The sequence below is a fragment of the Telopea speciosissima genome, chromosome 1, assembly GCF_018873765.1.
Source record: "Telopea speciosissima isolate NSW1024214 ecotype Mountain lineage chromosome 1, Tspe_v1, whole genome shotgun sequence".
NCBI classification, from domain to species: Eukaryota; Viridiplantae; Streptophyta; class Magnoliopsida; order Proteales; family Proteaceae; genus Telopea; species Telopea speciosissima.
The window spans coordinates 84,623,786-84,634,793 of record NC_057916.1 but is presented as its reverse complement, the minus strand read 5'-3'; the positions used below and the strand labels follow the sequence as shown (position 1 = coordinate 84,634,793).

The 11,008-nt window shown below is 39.1% G+C and overlaps 1 pseudogene; it reads left to right on the top strand.

The window, feature by feature from the left end:
* The first annotated feature begins 10,188 nt into the window (after window positions 1–10,188).
* On the top strand, window positions 10,189–10,740 carry LOC122669929 (annotated as a pseudogene).
* The last annotated feature ends 268 nt before the right edge of the window (window positions 10,741–11,008 follow it).

Sequence of the window (11,008 nt, the reverse complement as noted above, 5' to 3'; positions counted from 1 at the left end):
CTAGACATAGTAACCAAGTTGAATTCTGTTTGTGTTCTCATTTCTTTGGTCGTCAATCTTGATTGGCCGCTCTACCAGCTAGACGTTAAGAATGCTTTTTTATATGGTGATCTTCAGGAAGAGGTTTATATGGAGCAACCTCCGAGGTATGTTGCTCAGGGGGAGCTTTCGGGTAAGGTTTGCAAACTTCATAAGGCTATCTATGGGCTGAAACAGTCCCCACGTGCTTGTTTCAATAAGTTCAGCTCTATTGTTACTCCTAGGGGTTTCTCACAGTGCTATTCAGACCACTCTGTATTTGTTCGCCAACAGGACTCTAAAGTTGTGGTTCTTGTTGTTTATGTGGATGATATCATTATATCCGGTAATGATGCTACTGGTATTAGTGAGGTGAAAGCATATCTTCATTAGCATTTTCAAATGAAGGATTTGGGTTTTCTCCAGTATTTTCTTGATATTGAGGTTCTTCGAAGTAAGAAAGGAATTAATCTGTCTCTGAGGAAGTATGTTCTTGATCTCTTGTCTGATACAAGTCTACTAGCAGCCAGACCAATTGATACTCCTATGGATCCGCATCAAAAATTTGGCTCTACTGATAGTGAAGACTTTTGAGGACCAACATCAGTATAGGTGATTAGTGGGAAAGCTTATCTATCTCACTGTCACTTGGCCAGATATTTCTTTTGTTGTTGGCGTGGTTAGCCAATTTATGCACTCTCCTAAGAAAATTCATTGGGAGGCAGTGTGTCGTATCTTACGGTATTTGAAGGGAGCTCCCAACAAGGGGCTCATCTATCGTCCCCATCAGAATGTTGACATTGTAGGCTTTTCTGATGCTGACTGGGCAGCTGCAGATGGTGATAGACGTTCCACTACAAGATATTGTACCTTTGTGGGAGGTAATCTAGTAACTTGGCATAGCAAGAAACAGACTACAGTTGCTCCAGTGCAGAAGCAGAGTATCCGGCCATGGCACAAATTGCAGCTAAACTAATGTGGCTGAAATCCTTTCTTCATGAGTTGGGATTTCCAATCACTCAACCCATGCAAATGTTCTGTGATAATCAAGCAGCCATCTACATTGCAAGTAATCCCGTCTTCCATGAGCGAACTAAGCATATTGAAGTTAACTGTCACTTTGTCAGAGATGTTGTTCTGAAGAAGTTGAATGTCACTCCCTTTGTTCCTTCAACTGGTCAGCTTGGCGATGTCTTTACCAAGCCTTTGTTTGGCCCTACTTTCCACAATGGATGTTTCAAGCTGGGCATGGGTGATTTGTATGCTCCAGCTTGAGGGGGGAGTGTTAAAGTCACCACGTTGGGGGTACATGACCCATATGTACCGTGGGGGTACATATGTGTCATGGACACTTTACACATCACCTTCTTTTTCCTAAACCTTCTATTTCTCTAACCTTCTATTTCCTAAACTTTCTATTTCTCTTAGGTTTCTATTTTAGCTAAGTTTCTATTTCTGTGTAATTTGGTTTAGGAAGGTTTCTCTTCCATGTGATGTAATCTCTCTTTAAATAATACAATTGAGAGGGGGAGAGACAACTAAGGAAGTCTACGACTTCTCATTGCAGTCTCTCCCATCGTCTCCTCCTCTTCTTCTTCTTCTTCTCCTTTTTTGTTGGAAGTTACAAATTTGACAGTTGTAACTTCCCCTTTTCCCCTCCACGGTTTTGGGATTACTATCCAAATCTGGACAGCAATCTTATCTCCCTTCCCCACACTTGTAACCCCCTTTCTTTTGCTGTTTAAATATGTAATAAGACTGCTGAATAGAACAGAATGGAAAATTTAAAATAAAAATAAATAAAAAAAGTGCAAAAGCATTGAAATCTTCTTCTATCTTGAGTAAGGTCCCGCTTGGTAACACTTCTGGAGAGTGCTTCTGGTGTTCTTTTGTCCTACGGGAGTGCATGTAGAATAGAAATGCGTTTGGCACACATGGTCCAATCTTTTGTTCTCACGGACTGGACCGGTATAAAAAACATGAAAAGATCAGGAATTCAGAAGCACGAATTTGAAGCTTCTCAATTCTTTGGCTCAAAATAAAGATCAAAAGTTGAAATGCGTTCCCGATGAAAACGCAAAAACCCAAAAACCCAAAACTCTTCTCTCGCAAAACACAAAATCCAAAATCCTTCTCTCTCAAACCTTCCACCAAACCCTTGTCTCAAACCTAAAACCCAAAAGCCAAAGCCCTTCTCTCTCTCGCCTGAAATCCTCTGTAGCTACTCTCTCCTCTGAAGTGTAACTCCATTGCAAGAGAGGCAAATCCTCTAAAGCTCGAATCTCTATAACTCCATCGATTCCTCCATAAGGTAGTTTCGATCCCCTTTTCTCTTCACTCTCTCTTCACCCCTCTTCTCTTTCTCTCTCCCTCTCTCTCTGAAACGAACAATAGAGAGAAAAACCTGCAAATCCCTTGAACTTGATGGATTTTATTTTTTAACTTGTGGATTGTTTGTTTACTAATCCACTAAATTTTAGAATGCAAAGGAAAGAATACTGTTCAAATTTGCTTAAGAATATGATCTACATCTCGTATTCTATAGATTTAACTGTTTAAGCTTGCGATTCATTAGAAGACATTTGAATCCGTTCTGTTTATGAACATGTGTTTTGAATTTGGGAATTTGTATTCGAGGTTGGAAGAGCAGCAGGCAGCAAATGCCCTTTGTTTTAGTAGTTTGATTATAATAACCACTCTCAATGTCGAAGTATCTTGATGCTTGCAGAATTCAGTCCTGTTTTAATGGAAAGCTTTTAAAAGTGTGGTATTGTATGGTTGCATAGCAGATTCAGTCATGGTTCACAAAGTAAGTTGGAATCAGGTGAATTGGCTGATTTGAATCTGACTCGTCCATATTTGAACTGGCTGTCCTTGACTCTGATTTTAAAATAAAAGTGTTTTGACCAATTCAATGCTTCGGCCTAAACTAATTACCAGCTGATTTGATATCGGATTCCATGGAGACTAGTCTGATTGCCTGATGTAGAATTTTGAAACCTTGGTTTCAATGCAAGAGAACCAAGGACAGTGGAACTGGGTTTTAATTTTACTGGTATAATAGTTCAATCATAAGGGCACAAAATTATCACACATTTCTGAATTGCTTCATAATTAGTTCATCTTTCACAAGTAGATACATGTCTTGTTATTACATTTCCGAATTGCTTTAAAACCATTCTCTTCTCTCGCAATTTGCTTTGAATGCCCAATATCTTCAGCAAATGCGTTGCTCTTTGTGCCAATAAGCTGATGATATGGCCGCTTATCGGAGTCATTAGGCCACATCCTTGCTGCCAACACTGTTAGAGTTGTCTTGCATTTTCCTGCTAGGGCTGTCTTGGTTGTATGTCATGGTGGATTGGTTGACCCATTGCTTTGTAAGTTTGTAGTGTTACATATCTTTCTTTTTCTTTTTTTTTTCTTTTTTTTTTTTGGTTTCTTTTCCTTTTGTTTAGGTCGTCTTCGTAATGAACATAATGGCATTTATGTCATTTTTTTGTACAAAAGAAGTGATTTTGTAAAATGTCTGCCAAACACTGTTTCTGTTCTTTTTCTATTCGTGGACCATTTCTGTGACAGTTTTACCAAACACTGTTTCTCTTCCACAAGAGTATTCTCACAGCAAGGAATCGAAAAAGAGCACTTCTTTGAAAAGAACATTCTCCCAGAATGGAAGTGTTACCAAACAGGACCTAAGCCTCTTTCTCTCTCTCTTCTTCTTCCTCTTCTTCTATCTTGGTATTTCTCCCCTTTCCCTTCTTCCCATTAATATTTCTCTCTTACCATCATTATCATGTTTAAACCTCAAGCCATCTATCCCCATGTCCACGTTTCCTGCTTGCTACAGTTTTAGTTTTAACAAGCCATGTCATTATGCAAACCTGTTAACAGTTTGATTAGACTAGAATAATCTATATTCTAATTAACACTGTTTCACGTATTAGTTGGTGGATAGAACTTGTTACTTCATCTATTTTTTTTTTTTAGAACTTTGAAAGCCCCTGCATAAGACCTACATAAGGCTGTTTATTACTATCGCCAATTCATGATGCCTAATTATGGACTAATCTATTAAGAATGCTTCAGCCTTGGTCTGTTTTGATCATTGTTTCATTGTGTTTTACTGCCTAGTGTTAAATTGTAAGAAATGTATGCTTGCTGCCCGGAAATTAGGGACTCACTCTTGTAGGAAACCTAGACTCTAGGAAACCCCTACATCATAAATGGTATTTATTTCTCTTAACTTGATCTTTAACTCCCTTTCACCTCTTTTTTTTTATACTATAGTTTCTCTGTATTGGCAGTGTTGATGTCTTAACATGAATGTTGGTTGAAATTCTTGCTATGCTTAGTCTTACAATTTTGGGATTCTTGAAAGTTCATGCATGCTAGAATTTGACTAAGTGCTGCCTGATTTCTAACCTCAATAGCAACCAATTGAACATTGTTTAGTTGAATACATGTAGCCTATGATTATTCTATTGTTCATTGCTCACTGTTATTGCTGTCCCCCTCATGTTTGTGCATCATGTATGTTGCTGCCCCCCCCCCCCCTCTTTAACTAGAGAGTCCTTAGGAGTGTTTGGTGCCTACCTTAGGTTAGGATTGTAGCTCTTGTAGGAAAACTTAGTCTCTAGGTTTTATCCTACATAAGGACTAAACATATTGAGGCTGATTGTCATTTTGTTTGGGATGCTGTTATGAAGAAATTGGTCTCTACTCCCTTTATTTCTACTACCAATCAACTTGGTGATATGTTTACTAAGCCACTGTTTGGACCTACATTTCGCAAAAGTTGTTCCAAGCTGGGCATAGGTGATTTGTATGCTCCAGCTTGAGGGGGAGTGTTGAAGATTATCATGCTATTGTTGGGGGGAGTCAATCTCGATCAGGATATTACATCTGGTTGAGATTGGCTCCTCATATTTGTTTCCTTCTCTTATTCTAAGGTTTAGGAGCTGTCCTAGTTCTAGTAGGATTGTTTAGTCCTAGTTTATTTATGTTTTATTTTGATTCCTATTGTAATTAGGAGTAGATAGATTAATTCTGATTTATTCATATTGTAACTAGGATTCCTAACTTACTCCTCTCTTTATTTGGAGTTTCAATTATATAAATAAAGCATGGGTGGGGGAAACTGTCAAGTTCGATCACTCTCTTGACAGATCTCCTCTCTTCACCACTTCTTCTCTTCCCATTCTTGGTTCTGGTCTCTTCATAGTTTCTGTTGTTAGTATATATATATATTAATCCGTTGCTTGATGTTACAAGGAGAACTTGAATCATGAACTTGATGAAAATTAACAGACTTGGTTACAGAACTTGATATATAAACATACAAGGTCTTGATATATATATATATATATATATATATATATATATAGATAGAGAGAGAGTTATATACCTAAAACGTCTGAGAAGGGTTCTACCCAAGGTTCCATCATGTTTTTCCAAGTAAAATTTTGCTTCACATGGACACCTTCATTCATTTGTTGTTTTGTGTAGGCTTTGATAATTTCCGCGAGTGTTGATTCCACATGATTCTCAATAATGACGTCCTTTTTCTTCAGCCACTCGCCAATAGCTTGCAAATACGTCACTCGTCCGTCACGGGACATAAAATGTGGGTGATGAAACACCCAGTCCTCCTTTATACTGCAATAGATATGAACAGAAAATCAACGCATAACTTATAGACACATAAACATAATAAAAAATATGAAAAAGAAGACACCAGCTCACTTATGCTTTTTTGTTCTATCATGATATATATTTTTTTATTTTTAATTTTATTTATATATATAAAGCGTCCCAGTGCATGAGTCTCCCGCGAAAGGTAGAGGGCCTATTAATGCCATCCTGATCCAGGATGATATCTCACTCAAGAACAACTATGAGAGAACCTGCACATGATTGTATAGCATCCATCCCATGCTTTGACTTAATAAACTTATATGGATACAAGTCATAGTACACATATAATGGTTTTTTGTACTCACTTGATATAAATAACCTCATGTTCATCTTTTGTTGGTTCTCTTCAACTTTCAATAATTAAATTTGCAAAATGATCAAGTATCCAAATAATCCAACAAAGGAAGAGGCATTATTTGCGGATTCTGAACAGTTGAATAAAGTATTAAAAAAAAAATTAGTCAAGTGGGAGGTTGCCAACAAGAAGGTCAACACTTCTGACATGCCTTGAAGGAGATGGAAAACTGGCACTTCTTCCTTAATGCAGGGATGCAGAGCTGAGAGTATTCAAGGAAGAAGAAAAAGAAGGCGGCTGCTTCCCAGCAGCAGCCACAATTTTGAGAAGGCTGCTGCCGGTATTTCTACTAAGTTGTTTTATGTTTTACTTTTAGTCTTATAATGAACCAGTAAACCGGTTGGTTCAGCTGGTCTAATTTAAATTGTGATCCCATAGTTTAGTTGCATCTTTTATTTATTTAAGTTGTTATTAGATTAGCCAGTCTCACATCAGCCACAATTTATTTTGGGCTGGTAGTGTCTTGTCACTCAAGTAAGGTCCAAAGGTCCAAAGTCATGACTGAGTCATCCGATGAACCTCAGAAACCAACCAAAGGTTTAATTGATCCATTTAGTTTTGGAGTTTTGAGTTTGGGATTTCTTACATTTTAATCTTTGTAATCTTAAATCTCAGCAGGAACGAGTACTAAGAAGCTAAAAAATGAGGAAGTCAGATGCAGGAACAGCAGCAGATCATGCAGGGAAGGGGATGTAATGTAGTCCTAGAATAGGAATTAATCCCACTAGGAACCAAGTAGAACCAAGCTTAGGGTAAGCCTGCTGTTTAGGGTTGATTAGGGGCTGTTTTAGGGCAAAATTAGGGTTTAGGATGGGAATTTGGGAATGGGGTTTATAGGGTTTTAATCTGCAGGTTTAGAGGGTCATTATGGTATAAAAATATCTGGATTTGAATAAGTTTTAATTTCCTGCAGAAATTAGGGTTAGGTTTCGGGTTTTGTAAATAAGGTAAACAACTAAAATTATGATTTAAAGTAGGATTTAGGGGCAGGGGTTAAGGTCGACTGTTAGAGGGTGGCTAGGGGGAAGATTCGGTTGCAATATGTAAGGTTTCTGATGGCTGAATGTGTCCCAGCAGAAAATTAGGGTTTTTAGGGTCAATGGAGAAGAGGGATCTTAGGGTTTGGATGGACAGAATGGGTAGCAGCTAGGGTCGAGTGGAGATGGTGATGAGGGGAAGTTATGGTCCAAATCTGATCAGATTCCAATGGAGGAGCAGATCTGAATCAGAGTTTAGAGTCTTCTAGGGTTTATGAAAATAGGACAGAAGAGAAAAGGAATTGATTGGGGAAGGGAAGAAAGGATAAACAGAAAATAATAAATTCAAACTCACTCTCGAATCCTCTAACAGCAGTTTGAATGGTTGAAGGATGAAGCCACCTTCGAAAAAAGAAGATCCTCCCAGCCGTCACGGCGTAAGGAGTCAACCGGATTCCACCAGTCCCTTTCCACCTTGATAGAACCACAAGGATGCACACTCAACAGAGCAACACTCAACAGAGCAGGGCAGCAACTATGGCAGCAAACAAAAAGCTTTTCATTAATCAAATTCGTGTTCAAGGCTTTGCCCTCTTACAACCTTATATAAAAGACTCAAAAATAGACTTTTATTCTAAAAAGGAAAGGCCTAACCCAATCCCTAACCTATTAGATAACTTAAACTGATTAGGAAACTAAAATAGACTCAAAATAGAGTCCTAATGACTTAAAAACTTAAACTACTTAAAATAAAGAAGATTCCCTACTAGCTAATAGGATATAAGAACCTCTTAGCCAATAGGATCACTTCACTTAAATTAGACCAATTGAACCAATTGGATGCAACCAATTCTAAACCGGTTCAATTTAAAAATAGGAAAATAAACTAAGTATTGGGTTAATCCCGTATGCAACCTATATGCCCCTAGTTTAGGCTCATTAAAGTGGCCTAATACATAAAAAACCCTTGGGAACAAAGGCCCAACATGTATATAACCCAACCCTAGGCCTATTTCTAAAGAAATAAGCCCTATTTGGTGATCATTCTGCATCAACTCTCCCCAACTTGAAAAAATTCGAACGAATTTTGTAGTGATGAGGGGGAATCAACATGTGACCAGCAGCTTTGACCATCCCCAAACAGAATTCCAGTGAAGCAGGAACATTGGGGATAAAATCTCCAAGGCGTGGAGCTTTCTCTTCGAAGAACCATGGTTGCAGAACAAACTCTATGTGTTCGCTTTCTGAATCAGCAGCAACTGTCAATGTCTCGTTCATAGAGTCTTCAGCGTTAGCAACCTTCTCATCTAATGCATGAGACACAAGCTTCACCTCTTCAAGAACAGCATCTTGAAGGTCCTTGCCTTCCTGTGGAGTATTCTCAACCACCTCTTCATCTTCTGCTGTTTCCGCTTTGTCTTCCTTGATTTCTTCGACATTGACCACTTCAGTAGGGTCTTCTACATGTTGACTCCCATCTTTGAAGCTATAGGGGCTGTCACGTTCTTTTCATCACAATTATCTACCACTTCAGATTTATTTTCAACTTCCTTTGGCAATGAAAATATGTGTTCTCTATACCGTCTGTGTCTTCTCTGGAACCTCCGAGTCTATCCCCGTAATCTCCGGCAGGGTTACTCTTTGTTCTCCCAATCGTTGCAACCTATCCAGGATGGCTTCATATGCAGCCCTTTGTTCAGCAGCAAATTTCTGGAACAATTCCAACATAGCAGCCATAGGATCTCCTTATGGACTTACTACTTGATTACCATGCTGTTCCATGGCTTTGATACCAAAATAATGTAGTCCTAGAATAGGAATTAATCCCACTAGGAACCAAGTAGAACCAAGCTTAGGGTAAGCCTGCTGTTTAGGGTTGATTAGGGGCTGTTTTAGGGCAAAATTAGGGTTTAGGATGGGAATTTGGGAATGGGGTTTATAGGGTTTTAATCTGCAGGTTTAGAGGGTCATTATGGTATAAAAATATCTGGATTTGAATAAGTTTTAATTTCCTGCAGAAATTAGGGTTAGGTTTCGGTTTTTGTAAATAAGGTAAACAACTAAAATTATGATTTAAAGTAGGATTTAGGGGCAGGGGTTAAGGTCGACTGTTAGAGGGTGGCTAGGGGGAAGATTCGGTTGCAATATGTAAGGTTTCTGATGGCTGAATGTGTCCCAGCAGAAAATTAGGGTTTTTAGGGTCAATGGAGAAGAGGGATCTTAGGGTTTGGATGGACAGAATGGGTAGCAGCTAGGGTCGAGTGGAGATGGTGATGAGGGGAAGTTATGGTCCAAATCTGATTAGATTCCAATGGAGGGGCAGATCTGAATCAGAGTTTAGAGTCTTCTAGGGTTTATGAAAATAGGACAGAAGAGAAAAGGAATTGATTGGGGAAGGGAAGAAAGGATAAACAGAAAATAATAAATTCAAACTCACTCTCGAATCCTCTAACAGCAGTTTGAATGGTTGAAGGATGAAGCCACCTTCGAAAAAAGAAGATCCTCCCAGCCGTCACGGCGTAAGGAGTCAACCGGATTCCACCAGTCCCTTTCCACCTTGATAGAACCACAAGGATGCACACTCAACGAGCAACACTCAACAGAGCAGGGCAGCAACTATGGCAGCAAACAAAAAGCTTTTCATTAATCAAATTCGTGTTCAAGGCTTTGCCCTCTTACAACCTTATATAAAAGACTCAAAAATAGACTTTTATTCTAAAAAGGAAAGGCCTAACCCAATCCCTAACCTATTAGATAACTTAAACTGATTAGGAAACTAACATAGACTCAAAATAGAGTCCTAATGACTTAAAAACTTAAACTACTTAAAATAAAGAAGATTCCCTACTAGCTAATAGGATATAAGAACCTCTTAGCCAATAGGATCACTTCACTTAAATTAGACCAATTGAACCAATTGGATGCAACCAATTCTAAACCGGTTCAATTTAAAAATAGGAAAATAAACTAAGTATTGGGTTAATCCCGTATGCAACCTATATGCCCCTAGTTTAGGCTCATTAAAGTGGCCTAATACATAAAAAACCCTTGGGAACAAAGGCCCAACATGTATATAACCCAACCCTAGGCCTATTTCTAAAGAAATAAGCCCTATTTGGTGATCATTCTGCATCAGGATGAACAAGAGCAAGAAAGGAGGAGCAAGAACTGGTGCTAGGAAGAATTAATATATACAGAGGCATAAGGCAGAGGCCATGGGGCAAATGGGCAGCTGAGATACGAGACCCACGAAAGGGAGTACGCATTTCGTTGCACACTTATAATACTAAAGAAGAGGCTGCCAAAGCATATGATGAGGCAGCCAAGAGAATCCGAGACAACAAGGCCAAGCTCAACTTCCCTAAACAACCAGCATCGACACCTGTTGCACTTGCACCACTTACAGGTTCTGAACCAGCCAAAAGACAGTGCCTTGAACCAGGTACAGATGGGTTAAGCATTTTAAGAGGAAATACCACTCATGAGCTCTTCTCCCAATCAAGCTAGCAGTAGTGACGAGGAGATGATGATGGAGCAGATATCAAGCTTGGAATCATTTCTAGGGTTAAAGCCGAGTCATCTGAATCGGCTGTGGGTACTAAAGAGTTAGATGATCTTTGGTTACGAGACGACATGCTGGTAACACCACATCATCTCGTTTACTGAAACTCGTTTGCTTTACGAGACAGTACTGTACGTCACTGCTCTCATTAAGCCCATGTGTTGTACCGGCCTTGCTTATTCCAAAGAAGGACGGCTCGTGGCGGATGTGTGTGGACAGCAGGGTGATAAATAAAATAACTGTCAAGTACCGGTTATTCATACCACAGCTTGATGACATGTTAAACATGCTATCCAGAGCAAAGGTCTTCTATAAATTGGAACTTAAGAGCAGTTATCATCAGATTCGTATTCGCCCTACGACGAATGGAAAACCGCCTTCAAAACCAAGGATGGACAG